At 42.7% G+C, this 16672-nt stretch overlaps 1 protein-coding gene across 1 annotated transcript in view; it reads left to right on the top strand.

Moving 5' to 3' along the window:
- The window catches only part of VTI1B (vesicle transport through interaction with t-SNAREs 1B), an 81602-nt gene that overhangs the window by 50482 nt on the left and 14448 nt on the right, over positions 1-16672 (top strand). The window lies entirely within an intron of this gene.

The following is a 16672-nucleotide window of genomic DNA, read 5'->3' on the forward strand; positions in this document are numbered from 1 at the left end:
ATGAGGGGCAGTACCCCGAAACACGGTGTCTGCAAATTGAGAATGTGGCTTGGCTTTTATCCTAAGTCATGTAACAAGGCTCGTTAAAGGGTCGACATTGACTTTTAGGATTGCTACTTCCAATAGGTGGCACTAGAGTTCTAGTCCTCTTCCTCTCTGAAAAGACAATTTGCATAATTAGCATATTTCCCAGAGGAGCATTGCGGCTTTAAGTCTCCTCATCTCGACATGCTAGACCTGGTTCCAAGAATGTCAAGGCTGATGCCTTATCTCGCAGCTTAGATCTGATATCGCCTCCCGAACCTTCTTCCTCCATTCTTCAGCACAGGGTGGTCATTGCTGGGGTGTTCTCAGAATTGGAGCGGGAGATTAGTGAGGGTCAGTCTCTTGCTCCTGTCTTTACCTGATAATAAGCTCTTTGTTCCTGTTCAATACAGGTTGAACCGGTTGAGGGTGCTTTGATAGTTTCACGATTCTGCTCTCAGTGGGCATCCTGGAATCTCGTCCACCCGGAGAGCTATTGCTAGGTTTTTTTTGGTGGTCCTCTATGGCCTCTGATGTCGCTGTGTTTGTGTCTGCTTGTGATGCGTGTGCTCATGCTAAAGTCTCCCATAACCGGCCTGGGAATTGGTGCTATTGCCAATTCCGGATAGACCTTGGACTCATTTGTCCATGGATTTTATCTCTGATCTCCCTCCTTCCAATGGTAAACCGGTGGTCTGGGTGGTGGTTGACAGATTCAGTAAGCAGGCGCATTTTGTACCTTTGGCAGGACAGCCTAATGCAGGGACATAATCTAAGTTGTTTGTGGAGCATGTTGTGCTGTTACAGGGCGTGCCTCTGAGTGTGGTTACTGATGGAGGGGTACAATTTGTGTCCAAATTTTGGAGGGCTTTTTGTAAAAGGTTGGGTATTAGCTTGACCTTCTCCTCGGCCTACCATCCCGAGACCAACGGCCAATCAGTCACTTGAACAAATTTTGCAGTGTCTTGCCACATCTCGGCAGAAAAAGCAAAGGAAAAACCAGTGCATAAACATCCAAAATAGATATAAACATCACAGATCTTTATTAGACACACAGGTAAAACATGGCATAATGGCATAACAAGAGTGACACAAAACAAGCACCAAGGTGATCAGTGTCCTTAAATATGTGCAAATCGTCCAAAGTGAAATAGGGTGCCGGCCAGTCATTATATCATAAGGGGAACCATCCCCAGACGATCAGCTACCCAGTAAAAGGTTAAATAGTTAGAGTATGAGTGTATTGCACATACCATAGAGGAGGACGCTGGACACCTAATGCTATAAAATCCCAACGTACGTTTCGGAAGCAACAAAGCTTTCTTCCTCAGGGGGTGTGTCAGAATGGACGCCGTGTGTGCTTTAAGTAAAGGTCCAAATCAAGGTGAGCGCCAATCAGGGGGAAGCGCCCGACCCCCCAACCTCCCATCACTCCCAGGCTGGCGCCGACAATGCACGGGGCCCCGTGATGTCAGATGCCAGACCACAGGAGGACGGGGGTGGAGCGAGGAGCGCGTCACCCGCGCATGCGCAGACACGATCAAAATAGATCGCCGCCATCTTGAAAAAGGGCACAATCAAGAGCAGAATGTAATAATAAAAATGAGCAGTATAGATCGCTCAAATTGAGCGAAAGATGGTAGCAGGGCATCCACAAATGGGGCAAAAATAATATAGTAACATTTAAAGGAGAAAATTAAGAAAAATAAAAAATAAATAATAGAACCAAAAAAATAAGAGGTGAAACGGAGAGTACCGCAGCTGCAAATACGTAGATGTGGTAAAACACATCACAACCATATTGACACAAGTCATACAGGCAGAACATGAATATGGACAACGAGATATATAAGTACATACACCAAGTGTATACAGGGGGATGCAAGACAGGTTACAATGCATAAATATGCTGAATTAGAAACTAATTAGAATGTCACAACCACAATGGGGAAATGTCATATAGCATAACAGCAATTGCAAGGCATTCATTCAAACATAATATATAATGCAGTACCACCAATAGACATCTCCCCATATATAGAAATACATTATATAGATCTCAAAGAGGACAATGATAAAAATGTCCCAAATAGAAGATGAACTACCCATATAAAGTCCAGAAAAATTATAAAAAATAAAAAATAATAACAAAAAGAACCCCGTCTTCATCTTTGCTCATAAAGATGTCATCATGTTCATCAGAAGAACTGTGCTATTCATCAGATGCATCAAAAAGATGGACCAAACTCAACACGGTCATAGAAGTGCCAGACATAAAACCTAAATTAAAAACAAAATTAAAACCAACAACACATATATGTCACTACAAGAAATAACAGAAAGGGGTATATAATATTCATAGAAATGGGGCAAATGAAAGACATTCATTGAGACCATGTGGGTGGATAGTTTTCAATTTCCATATCCATTTGGCCTCTAGTTGACTCAGTCTTTTAGAGAGACCCCCACCCCGGATATCAATTTTCAGAGCCTCAATACCCCGAATTTTAAGTAAGGTGGAGTCACAATTATGGCATTCTTTAAAGTGTCTGGGAATAGTCCTCAGGGTGGAGTCATCCATGTGGCCAAGTGCCGCCTGTATCCCCAACACGTGCTCCCGGATTCTTACCTTAAACTGGCGTGTAGTAAGGCCTACATAAATGAGGCCACAAGGGCACGTAGCATGGTATACGACATATCTAGTCGTACATGTAATGCGCTGCCTAATAGTGAAGACCTGATCTCCGCTTGAGTTGTTAAAATCAGTACAACGCACAATGTTGGGGCAGGCCACACAATGGCCACATGGAAAACAACCCACCCTGGGGACAAACCCTTTGCGCCTACCTATGCTGGTCTCTTCCTGGGGCTGTGGGAGAGGGACCTCTTTCTGTCAGATGAGGATGGGTCAATGTGCTGCGTCCCCTTTTGGACGCGGTACATTGATGACATTTTCTTCATCTGGCAGGGCACTTCCGTCGACCTTGCGCAGCTCGTCTCCAATTTAAACAACAATGATCGCAATATTAGATTTACGTTTATATGTAATGCAAATGAGCTGGATTTTTTGGATGTTACTGTGAGGAGGGACCCCTCTGGGGTGTTACAGACGGACATATTCAGAAAGACTACCGCAACAAATTCATTACTTCACAGTACGTCTGCACATCCGGAGCATGTTATTAAGGCAGTGCCCATTGGGCAGTTTCTACGATTGCGCCGTATTTGCTCTACGGATGAAATATTTTTTCATCGTGCAGACGAGCTTCGTCAACGTTTCCTTGAGCGTGGATATAGCCATAGATCCATTAAGAAAGCATTCAATCGTGCCAAGCATGCTACAAGACAGGATTTACTATACAAACCAGGGACATCTAGTGCATCAAAGGAAAACCAAACCGTGAGGTTTATTACTACCTTTAGTTCTAGATCAGAGGCTGTTCGCACTGCCCTTGGTAAAGCTTGGCCAATTCTTCGCATTGACCCGGTCATTAAAAAGTTCACGACAGAGAGACCATCTATGGCATTCCGACGGGCTAAAAATCTAAGGGACCATTTAGTTATGAGTCACTATTCTGGAGGCCCCAAACCTACATTTTTGGATGGGTTTGTCCCCAGGGTGGGTTGTTTTCCATGTGGCCATTGTGTGGCCTGCCCCAACATTGTGCGTTGTACTGATTTTAACAACTCAAGTGGAGATCAGGTCTTCACTATTAGGCAGCGCATTACATGTACGACTAGATATGTCGTATACCATGCTACGTGCCCTTGTGGCCTCATTTATGTAGGCCTTACTACACGCCAGTTTAAGGTAAGAATCCGGGAGCACGTGTTGGGGATACAGGCAGCACTTGGCCACATGGATGACTCCACCCTGAGGACTATTCCCAGACACTTTAAAGAATGCCATAATTGTGACTCCACCTTACTTAAAATTCGGGGTATTGAGGCTCTGAAAATTGATATCCGGGGTGGGGGTCTCTCTAAAAGACTGAGTCAACTAGAGGCCAAATGGATATGGAAATTGAAAACTATTCACCCACATGGTCTCAATGAATGTCTTTCATTTGCCCCATTTCTATGAATATTATATACCCCTTTCTGTTATTTCTTGTAGTGACATATATGTGTTGTTGGTTTTAATTTTGTTTTTAATTTAGGTTTTATGTCTGGCACTTCTATGACCGTGTTGAGTTTGGTCCATCTTTTTGATGCATCTGATGAATAGCACAGTTCTTCTGATGAACATGATGACATCTTTATGAGCAAAGATGAAGACGGGGTTCTTTTTGTTATTATTTTTTATTTTTTATCATTTTTCTGGACTTTATATGGGTAGTTCATCTTCTATTTGGGACATTTTTATCATTGTCCTCTTTGAGATCTATATAATGTATTTCTATATATGGGGAGATGTCTATTGGTGGTACTGCATTATATATTATGTTTGAATGAATGCCTTGCAATTGCTGTTATGCTATATGACATTTCCCCATTGTGGTTGTGACATTCTAATTAGTTTCTAATTCAGCATATTTATGCATTGTAACCTGTCTTGCATCCCCCTGTATACACTTGGTGTATGTACTTGTATATCTCGTTGTCCATAATCATGTTCTGCCTGTATGACTTGTGTCAATATGGTTGTGATGTGTTTTACCACATCTACGTATTTGCGGCTGCGGTACTCTCCGTTTCACCTCTTATTTTTTTGGTTCTATTATTTATTTTTTTATTTTTCTTAATTTTCTCCTTTAAATGTTACTATATTATTTTTGCCCCATTTGTGGATGCCCTGCTAGCATCTTTCGCTCAATTTGAGCGATCTATTCTGCTTATTTTTATTATTACATTCTGCTCTTGATTGTGCCCTTTTTCAAGATGGCGGCGATCTATTTTGATCGCGTCTGCGCATGCGCAGGTGACGCGCTCCTCGCTCCACCCCCGTCCTCCTGTGGTCTGGCATCTGACATCACGGGGCCCCGTGCATTGTCGGCGCCAGCCTGTGATGGGAGGTTGGGGGGTCGGGCGCTTCCCCCTGATTGGCGCTCACCTTGATTTGGACCTTTACTTAACCCCTTCCTGACATGAGACGTACTATCCCGTCCACGGTACCCGGGCCCGTATGACCGGGGACGGGATAGTACGTCTACCGCGATCAGCGGCGCCCACGTGGTGAGCGCCGCTGATCGCGGCCGGGTGTCAGCTGATTATCACAGCTGACACCCGGCACAATGTGTCAGGGGCGGTCACGGACCGCCCCCGACACGTTAACCCCTTGCACACCGCGATCAAACGCGATCGCGGTGTACCGGGAGTTAAAGGGAAGCATCGGCAGGGAGGGGGCTCCCTCCGTGCTTCCCTGAGCCCCCTACGGCAGCGCAATGTGCAGCGCTGCTGCGGGGGGCTCCTATCCTCCAGGCCCCCGAATCCAAGATGGCGACGGGGGCCTTCGGGGGCCTGGGGAAGCTGGCTTCCTCAGTGCCTGCAAAGCGCAGGCATGAGGAAGCCTTGTGCACTGCCTGTGACAGATTGCTGATCTGTCACAGTGATCTGTGATGTGACAGATCAGCGATCTGTCACAGGACAGTGATGTCCCACCTGGGACTATGTAATAAAGTAAAAAAAAATTTAAAAAAAAAGTGTAAAAATAAATGAAAAAAAATCGCCAAATAAATTAGTAAAAAAAAAAAAAAATATTCCCCAATAAATTCATTTTTTTAAAATAATAAAAAAAAAAACAATAAATGTACACATATTAGGTATCGCCGCGTCCGTAACGACCTGCCCTATAAAACTGTCCCATTAGTTAACCCCTTTAGCGAACCCCTTAAAAAATAAAAATAAAAAACGAAGCAAAAAATAATGATTTATTATCATACCGCCAAACAAAAAGTGCAATAACGCGCGATCAAAAAGACGCATATAAATATCCATGGTACCGCTGAAAACGTCATCTTGTCCCGCAAAAAACAAGCTGCCACACAGCATCATCAGCGAAAAAATAAAAAAGTTATAACTCGCAGAATAAAGCGATGCAAAAATAATTATTTTTTATATAAAATAGTTTTCATTGCATAAAACCGACAAAAACATAAAAAAACGACCTAAATGAGGTATCGCTGTAACCGTACTGACCCGAAGAATAAAACCGCTTTATCAATTTTACCGCACGCGGAACGGTGTAAACGCACCCCCCCCAAAAGAAATTCATGAAACGCTGGTTTTTGTTCATTCTGCGTCCCAAAAATCGGAATAAAAAGCGATCAAAAAATTTCACATGCCCGAAAATGGTACCAATAAAAACGTCAACTCGTCCCGCAAAAAATAAGACCTCACATGACTCGGTGAGTCAAAATACGGAAAAATTATAGCTCTCAATATGTGGTGATGCAAAAACTATTTTTACAATAAAAAGCGTCTTTTAGCGTGCGACAGCCGCCAAACATAAAAACCGCCATAAATAGTAAATCAAACCCCCCGTTATCACCCCTTTAGTTAGGGAAAAATAATAAAATAAAAAAAATGTATTTATTTCCATTTTTCCATTAGGGTTAGGGTTAGGGCTAGGGGTGTGTTGGGGTAGGGCTAGGGTTAGGGTTAGGGCTAGGGTTAGGGTTAGGGCTAGGGTTAGGGTTAGGGCTAGGGCTAGGGTTAGGGCTAGGGTTAGGGCTAGGGTTAGGGGCGTGTTGGGGTTCGGGTTGGAGTTAGAATTGGGGGTTTCCACTGTTTGGGCACATCAGGGGCTCTCCAAATGCAACATGGCGTCTGATCTCAATTCCAGCCAATTCTGAGTTGAAAAAGTCAAATGGTGCTCCTTCCCTTCCAAGCTCTGCTATGCGCCCAAACAGTGTTTTACCCCCACATGTAGGGTATCAGCCTACTCAGGACAAATTGCAAAACAATTTTTGGGGTCCAATTTCTCCTGTTACCCTTAGGAAAATAAAAAATTGGGGGCAAAAATATCATTTTTGTGGAAAAAAATGATTTTTTTATTTTCACGTCCGAGTGTTATAAACTTCTGTGAAGCACTTGGGGGTTCAAAGTGCTCACCACACATCTAGATAAGTTCCGTGGGGGGTCTAGTGTCCAAAATGGGGTCACTTGTGGGGAGTTTCAATAGTTTAGGTACATCAGGGGCTCTCCAAACGCACATGACACCTGCAGACCATTCCATCAAAGTCTGCATTCCAAAACGTCACTGCTTCCCTTCCGAGCCCCGACGTGTGTCCATACAGTAGTTTTCTCCCACATATGGGGTGTCAGCGTACTCAGGACAAATTGGACAACAACTTTTGGGGTCCAATTTCTCCTGGTACCCTTGGGAAAATAAAAAAAATGGTGACTAAAAGATCATGTTTGTGGAAAAAATACGAATTTTTTATTTTCACGCCCGGGCGTTGTAAACTTCTGTGAAGCACTGGGGGACGCAAAGTGCTCACCACACATCTAGATAAGTTCCTTGGGGGGTCTAGTTTAAAAATGGTGTCATTTGTGGGGGGTTTCCACTGTTTAGGTACATTAGGGGCTCTCCAAAGGCAACATGACACCCGCAGACCATTCCATCAAAGTCTGCATTCCAAAACGTCACTACTTCCCTTCCGAGCCCTGACGTGTGCCCATACAGTAGTTTTCTCCCACATATGGGGTAGCAGCGTACTCAGGACAAATTGGAAAACAACTTTTGGGGTCCAATTTATCCTGGTACCCTTGGGAAAATAAAAAAATGGTGACTAAAAGATCATGTTTGTGGAAAAAAATACGAATTTTTTATTTTCACGCCCGGGCGTTGTAAACTTCTGTGAAGCACTGGGGGGGTCAAAGTGCTCACCACACATCTAGATAAGTTCCTTTGGGGGTCTAGTTTACAAAATGGTGTCATTTGTGGGGGGTTTCCACTGTTTAGGTACATTAGGGGCTCTCCAAAGGCAACATGACACCTGCAGACCATTCCATCAAAGTCTGCATTCCAAAACGTCACTACTTCCCTTCCGAGCCCCGACGTGTGCCCATACAGTAGTTTTCTCCCACATATGGGGTATCAGCATACTCAGGACAAATTGGACAACAACTTTTGGGGTCCAATTTCTCCTGGTACCCTTGGGAAAATAAAAAAATGGTGACTAAAAGATCATGTTTGTGGAAAAAATACGAATTTTTTATTTTCACGCCCGGGCGTTGTAAACTTCTGTGAAGCACTGGGGGGGTCAAAGTGCTCACCACACATCTAGATAAGTTCCTTAGGGGGTCTAGTTTCCAAAATGGTGTCATTTGTGGGGGGTTCCACTGTTTTGGTACATCAGGAGTTTTCCAAACGCGACATGGTGTCCGATCTCAATTCCAGCCAAAAACGTCAAATGGCGCTGCTTCCCTTCCGAGCTCTGCCATGCCCCCAAATAGTGGTTTACCCCCACATGTGGGGTATCAGCGTACTCAGGACAAATTGCACAATAACTTTTAGGGTCCTGTTACCCTTGGGAAAATAAAAATTGGGGTGAAAAGATCATTTTTGTGGAAAAAATATGATTTTTTAATTGTACGGCTGTACGTTATAAACTTCTGTAAAGCCCTTGTGGGTTCAAAGTTCTCACCACATATCTAGATAAGTTCCTTGGGGGGTCTAGTTTCCAAAATGGGGTCACTTGTAGGGGGTTTCCACTCTTTAGGTACATCAGGGACTCTCCAAACGTGACATGGCGTCCAATCTGAATTCCAGCCAATTTTGCATTGAAAAAGTCAAACGGCGCTCCTTCCATTCTGAGCTCTGCCATGCGCCGAAACAGTCGTTCCCCCCACATATCAGGTATCTGCGTACTCAGGACAAATTGCACAATAACTTTTGCAGTTCAATTTCTCCTGTTACCCTTGGTAAAATAAAAAAAATTGAACCTGAAGTATTTTTTTTATGAAAAAAAGTTAGATGTTCATTTTTTTTTAAATATTCAAAAAAATTCCTGTGACGCACCTAAAGGGTTAATAAACTTCTTGAATGTGGTTTTGAGCACCTTAAGGGGTGCAGTTTTTAGAATGGTGTCACTTTTGGGTATTTTCTATCATATAGACCCCTCAAAGTGGCTTCAAATGTGATGTGGTCCTAAAAATAAAATGGTGTTGTAAAAATGAGAAATCGCTGGTCAACTTTTAACCCTTATAACTTCCTAACAAAAAAAAATTTTGGTTCCAAAATTGTGCTGATGTAAAGTAAACATGTGGGAAATGTTAGTTATCAAGTTTTTTGTGTGCCGTATCTCTGTGATTTAAGGGCATAAAAATTCAAAGTTGGAAAATTGCGAAATTTTCAAAATTTTCGCCAAATTTCCGTTTTTCTCACAAATAAACGCAAGTTATTTGAATGAAATTTTACCACTAACATGAAGTACAATATGTCACGAGAAAACAATGTCAGAATCACCGGGATCCATGGAAGCGTTCGAGAGTTATGACCTCATAAAGGTACAGTGGTCAGAATTGTAAAAATTGGCCCGGTCATGAACGTGCAAACCACCCTTGGGGGTGAAGGGGTTAAAGCACACACGGCGTCCATTCTGACACACCCCCTGAGGAAGGAAGCTTTGTTGCTTCCGAAACGTACGTTGGGATTTTATAGCATTAGGTGTCCAGCGTCCTCCTCTATGGTATGTGCAATACACTCATACTCTAACTATTTAACCTTTTACTGGGTAGCTGATCGTCTGGGGATGGTTCCCCTTATGATATAATGACTGGCCGGCACCCTATTTCACTTTGGACGATTTGCACATATTTAAGGACACTGATCACCTTGGTGCTTGTTTTGTGTCACTCTTGTTATGCCATTATGCCATGTTTTACCTGTGTGTCTAATAAAGATCTGTGATGTTTATACAGTATCTATTTTGGATGTTTATGCACTGGTTTTTCCTTTGCTTTTTTTGTATACCTATTCAGTGTGTCCTATATTAATGAGCGTTTGGGCTTATGATTCCAAACATTTTTTAAGTCTTTTTGGTTTAAATTTTTAAACCTATTATAGCAATTTAGTATAGCCCTATGCACTGTCTCTTTTTGCTGTTTACTCACGTCTCGGCAGGAAGATTGGTGCTCTTCATTGCCCGTAGCTGAGCTTGCGTTTTAATAAGCGGATTAGCCAGTCCGCTGCCACCCGTTCCTTTGTAACTATAGTTTTCACCCACATTTTGGCGAATTTTCAAGGCTGGATGTCCAGGGGCAGATTTGGCAGTTCAATGGTTGGGGAAGGTTTGGAGGGAGGTTCAGAGGAATATTGGGGAGGCTCAGGGCAAACCAACTTTTTGCCAATAAGCGACAGCCTTCAGGACCCGTATTTCTGGTAGGAGATAAAGCATGGTTGTTCTTGGTAGACATACGGTTGAAGGTGCCTTCTGTTGAGCTGGGTCCCAAATTCATTGGTCCTTATGAAATCATTGAGGTTATCAATCCAGTGGCCTTTTGTTTACGTCTTACCTCCGTCGCTTCGTATCTCCAATGTGTTCCATAAGTCCCTCCTTAAGTCATTTGTACCTTCCTCTGTTGCGTCACCATCCCATATGCCACCTGTCTCTGTGGATGGTCAGACTGAGTATAAAGTGGAGCGGATTGTGGATTCTCGCATGGTCCGCCGTTCACTTCAGCATTTGGTTCATTGGAAGGTTTACTGCCCTGGGGATCGATTGTGGGTCCCAGCACGATCTGTCCATGCTGATCGCTTGGTTTGGCCTTTCATGCTCATTATCCCGGGAAGCCTGGGGGTTCGGTGCCCCCCCTTGAGAGGGAGAGTACTGTCCTGATTCAGACCGGGTTTTGTTTCCTGTCTCTTTGCCGGTCTGGTCATGTAAAGAACTTTTCTCTGCCTTGTTCTGGCTTCAGGCCGGCTATTTCTCTCCACTGCATCCTGCAGGCGGTGTCAGTTATAGTTTTTGCCTATGTGTGGAGCTGACCCTGCTTGCTCAGATTTTGTCTTCCTGCTTTTGCTGACTATGCCCGTGTCTGTTTATTCCCCTCTTCCTGTCCTGACTCTGTGTTCCCCTTCTCATGTTTTGACTCCCTGGTATTTGACTTGGATCCTGCCCTGCTGTTTGTCTTTGGCATATCTGCTCCTGACTGGTACGGACCCTTTTTCGCTTGTTTCTGACTCTTTTTTTTTTTTTTCTTTTTACGTTGGGACTGCGCTACAGACTAATATTGACCAGGCTTGTTTGACTATTCTGCTGCCACCTAGTGGTGGCCTCGCTGCTGCACTGCAGGTCTACTCTTGCTGTGTGCAGTCCTTCCTCCACTCTATTGCCACCTAGTGGAGCTTGCTTCTACATGCATTGCAGCAGCGTGACATAAACTAGCCAGTAAAGGCTAAGCAAACATCTGTGAGCTAATCTTAATAGCCTGGGAAACTTTATGGCTATTAGCTCCTTCCCAGAATATTAACATCAGCCCTCAGCTGTCGGCTTTCCGAAAATTGTGCCGGAGCAAATGCAATTTTTTTTAAATTTATTTTTGAAAAATAAACATATTGTGTTTCATGAAAAATTGTGTGTGTGTGTGTGTCTTTTAACCCCATTCTGCCATCAGACGTACTATCCCGTCCCGCTGATCGTGGCCAGGTGTCAGCTGAGTATCACAGCTGACACCCGGCACAATGTGTCAGGGGCGGTCACAGACCGCCCCGACACGTTAACCCCTTGTACACCGCGATCAAACACTATCGCGGTGTACCGGGGTTTAAAGGGAAGCATCGGCAGGGAGGGGGCTCCCTCCGTGCTTCCCTGAGCACCCCACGGCAGCGCAATGTGCAGCGCTGATGTGGGGGGCTCTTTCCCTACAGGCCCCCGGATCCAAGATGGCGACGGGTACCTTCGGGGGCCTGTAGGGAGCTGGCTTCCTCAGTGCCTGCAAAGCGCAGACAAGGAGGAAACCTGCAGACTGCCTGTGACAGATCGCTGATCTGTCACAGTGATCTGTGATGTGACAGATAGGCGATCTGTCACAGGGCAGTGATGTCCCACCTGGGACAATGTAATAAAGTTAAAAAAAAAAAAAAAAAAGTGTAAAAATAATTTTTAAAAAATCGCTAAATAAATTAGTAAAAAAAAAAATATTCCCCAATAAATTCATTTTTTGAAAATAAAAAAACAATAAAAGTACACATATTTGGTATTGCAGCGTCCGTAACGACCCGCCCTATAAAACTGTCCCATTAGTTAACCCCTTTAACGAACTCCTTAAAAAATAAAAATAAAAAACGAAGCAAAAAATAATGATTTATCATACCACCGAACATAAAGTGCAATAACGCGCGATCAAAAAGGCACATAAATATCCATGGTACCGCTGAGAACGTCATCTTGTCCTGCAAAAAACGAGCCGCCATACAGCGTCATCTGCAAAAAAATAAAGTTATAGCTCGCAGAATAAAGCGATGCAAAAATAATAATTTTTTATATAAAATAGTTTTCATTGCATAAAACCGACAAAACATTAAAAAAAGACCCAAATGAGGTATCGCTGTAACCGTACTGACCCAAAGAATAAAACCGCTTTATCAATTTTACCGCACGCGGAACAGTGTAAACGCACCCCCCCAAAAGAAATTCATGAAACGCTGGTTTTTGTTCATTCTGCGTCCCAAAAATCGGAATAAAAAGCGGTAAAAAAAGTCATGTGCCCGAAAATGGTATCAATAAAAACGTCAACTTGTCCCGCAAAAAATAAGACCTCACATGACTCGGTGGGTCAAAATACAGAAAAATTATAGCTCTCAATATGTGGTGATGCAAAAACTATTTTTACAATAAAAAGCGTCTTTTAGCGTGTGACAGCTGCCAAACATAAAACCACCATAAATAGTAAATCAAACCCCCCGTTATCACCCCCTTAGTTAGGGAAAAATAATAAAATAAAAAAAAAATGTATTTATTTCCATTTTCCCGTTAGGGGTGTGTTGGGGTTAGGGTTGGAGTTATAATTGGGGGTTTCCACTGTTTGGGCACATCAGGTGCTCTCCAAACGCAACATGGCGTCTGATCTCAATTCCAGCCAATTCTGCGTTGAAAAAGTCAAATGGTGCTCCTTCCCTTCCAAGCTCTGCCATGCGCCCAAACAGTGTTTTACCCCCACATATAGGGTATCAGCCTACTCAGGACAAATTGCAAAACAACTATTGGGGTCCAATTTCTCCTGTTACCCTTAGGAAAATAAAAAATTGGGGGCAAAAATATCATTTCTGTGGAAAAAAATGATTTTTTAAACTTCTGTGAAGCACTTGGGGGTTCAAAGTTCTCACCACATATCTAGATAAGTTCCTTGGGGGGTCTAGTTTCCAAAATGAGGTCAATTATGGGGGGTTTCCGCTGTTTAGGTACATCACGGGCTCTCCAAACGTGACATGGCGTCCGATCTGAATTCCAGCCAATTTTGCATTGAAAAAGTCAAACGGCGCTCCTTCCCTTCTGAGCTCTGCCATGTGCCGAAACAGTAGTTCCCCCCAAAATATCAGGTATCAGCGTACTCAGGACAAATTGCACAATAACTTTTGCAGTCCAATTTCTCCTGTTACCCTTGGTAAAATAAAAAAAAATTGAACCTGAAGTATTTTTTTTGTGAAAAAAAAGTTAGATGCTCTTTTTTTTTTTTTTAAATATTCAAAAAATTCCTGTGACGTACCTAAAGGATAAATAAACTTCTTGAATGTGGTTTTGAGCACCTTAAGGGGTGCAGTTTTTAGAATGGTGTCACTTTTGGGTATTTTCTATCATATAGACCCCTCAAAGTGGCTTCAAATGTGATGTGGTCCGTAAAAATAAAATGGTGTTGCAAAAATGAGAAATCGCTGGTCAATTTTTAACCCTTATAACTTCCTATCAAAAAAAAATTTTGGTTCCAAAATTGTGCTGATGTAAACATGTGGGAAATGTTATTTATTACGTTTTTTTTGTGTGCCGTATCTCTGTGATTTAAGGGCATAAAAATTCAAATTTGGAAAATTGCGAAATTTTCAAAATTTTCGCCAAATATCCATTTTTTTCACAAATAAACGCAAGTTACTTGAATGAAATTTTACCACTAACATGAAGTATAATATGTCACGAGAAAACTGTCAGAATCACCGGGATACATGGAAGCATTTCAGAGTTTTAACCTCATAAAGGGACAGTGGTCAGAATTGTAAAAATTGGCCCGGTCATGAACGTGCAAACCACCCTTGGGGCTTAAGGGGTTAATTAACTGTTTATGTATCATTTTATTAATGAGGGTATCTGGCTGACACATACATGTATACAGCTCTGGCAAAATTTAAGAGATCACTGCACAGTTTTATAAAATTCAGCTTCTCTACATGTCTGACAGCCATTCCATTCCAGTGTCAGTTGAATTCCAACCAACCAGAGTACACCTCATTCTACTTAATGTGCTTCTGATTAGGTGATCAGCTGAACCAAATCTTATTTAGCAAAGGAAAGTATAAAAAAAAAACCCTGCTGTGGTTTTCACAATCCTCTTGCAACAGGACAAGCTGGATGGCAAAACAAGTGCTAGTAATATCCCAAAAGTAATAGGAATGATAAAATAACTTTTAACCATGCCAAAGTTGTTGAAAAGTCTTGAGTGAGGAAAAGGGCTCAATTCTGGCTTTACTAGGAGAGGGATAGGCCGGGGTCACACTAACCGATGCAAAATACGGTCAGTATTTTACATGCGTAATACGGATGAATGGCCCCTAAACAGTGCTCCGTATGTCATCCGTAATCAAGGTGTGGTCGCGTATTTTGCGCATGTAAGCATCCGTATGGCAAGATTTTCTCGCCGCCTTGCAAAATGGACATATAATGGAGCCCTATGACAGGGTTTATAACAGAAATCAAAGAATAGATATAGACACATAGAATACACACATGTGTATATATATATACATTCTATGTGTCTATATCTATTCTTTGGTTTCTTTATTAAACCTGTCAGTGTGAGTTTACTGTATAGCGCACTGAATTGCCGGCTTTGCTAAAAGTCATCGGGTGCGTATTTCTCGCAAGTCACATGTGTGGTCCGTGTGTAATCTGTATTTTTTGCGCACCCATAGACTTGCATTGGCGTACTACGGGCATAGTACGCTGACAATCGCAGCATGCTGCGATTGGCATGGAGCGTAGAATACGGATGAGAAATATACGGCTGTTGGGAGCTGCCCCATAGAGAATCATTGGTCGGTGTGTAATGCATGCTTTTAGCGCCTCTCACTCGGCCGTATTCCTCGCCAGTGTGACCCCGGCCATACAGTGAGCGTCATGTTGCCTCCATCCTTAAAATTTCTAAGATGGCAGTCCATTACAACAAGGTCAAGCAGCAGACATGGGGGACAACAAAGCTACAGAGGGTGAAAATGACTCTCCACTGACCCGGTTGACCGTCATCTTATTCGAATGTCACTCAGCAACCGCAGGATGTCATCAAGTGACCTACAAAAGGAATGGCAGCTGGGGTGAAGTGCACTGCAAGAACAGTTCGTAACAGGTTCCTAGAGGCAGGGCTCAAGTCATGTAAAGCTAGAAAAAAGGCTTTCATCAATGAGAAGCAAAGGAGAACCAGGCTGAAGTTTGCCAAAGACATAAGCATAGGCCCATAGAGGACTTGAGTAAGGTAATCTTCTCTGATGAGTCTAATTTTCAGCTTTGCCCAACACCTGGTCATCTATTGGTTAGACGGAGACCTGGAGAGATGTACAAGCCATAGTGTTTAGCACTCACTGTGAAATTTGGTAGATGATCGCTGATGATCTGGGGATGCTTCAGCAAGGCTGGAATTGGGCAGGTTAATCTTTGCGAAGGACGTATGAATCAAGCCATATACAAGTTATCCTGGAAAATCAGTTGATTCCTTCTGCTCAGACTATGTTCCCCAACTCTGTGGACTGGTTTTTCCAGGAGGACAATGCGCCATGCCACACAGCTAGGTCACTCAATGTGTGGATGAAGGACCACCACATCAAATCCCTGTCATGGCCAGCGCAATCTCCAGACCTGAACCTCATTGAAAACCTCTGGAATGTAATCAAGCGGAAGATGAATAGTCACAAGCCATCAAACAAAGAACTGCTTGCATTTTTATACCAGGAGTGGCATAAGGTCACCCAAAAGCAGTGTGAAAGACTGGTGGAAAGCATGCCAAGACGCATGAAAGCTGTGATTAAAAATCATGGTTATTCCACAAAATATTGATTTCTGAACTCTTCCTGAGGTAAAACATTAGTATTGTTGTTTCTAAATTATTATGAACTTGTTTTCTTAGCATTATTTGAGGTCTGCAAGCACTGCATTTTTTTGTTATTTTGACCATTTCTCATTTTCTGAAAATAAATACAAAATGTAGTGCTTGGAAATTTTAAGACATATTGTCAGTAGTTTATAGAGTAAAAGAGCGATTTACATTTAACTCAAAAATATACCTATAAAAGAGAAAAACCAGACCAGCTGAAAATTTTTGCAGTGGTCTCTTAATTTTTGCCAGAGCCTAAGGCCTCTTTCACACTTCAGTTTTTTTGCATCAGCTCAAATCCGCCAAAAAGTCATTCAAGCGGATCCGTTGTTAACTGATGTGAACGGATGGCACAGGATCCGTTTTTAGACGGATCCTGAAAATGCGGAAATTTAAAGGAAATGCTGGC

This window comes from Dendrobates tinctorius, unplaced genomic scaffold (assembly GCF_039654945.1).
Source record: "Dendrobates tinctorius isolate UK_male_01 unplaced genomic scaffold, ASM3965494v1 ptg000019l, whole genome shotgun sequence".
Lineage (NCBI taxonomy): Eukaryota > Metazoa > Chordata > Amphibia > Anura > Dendrobatidae > Dendrobates > Dendrobates tinctorius.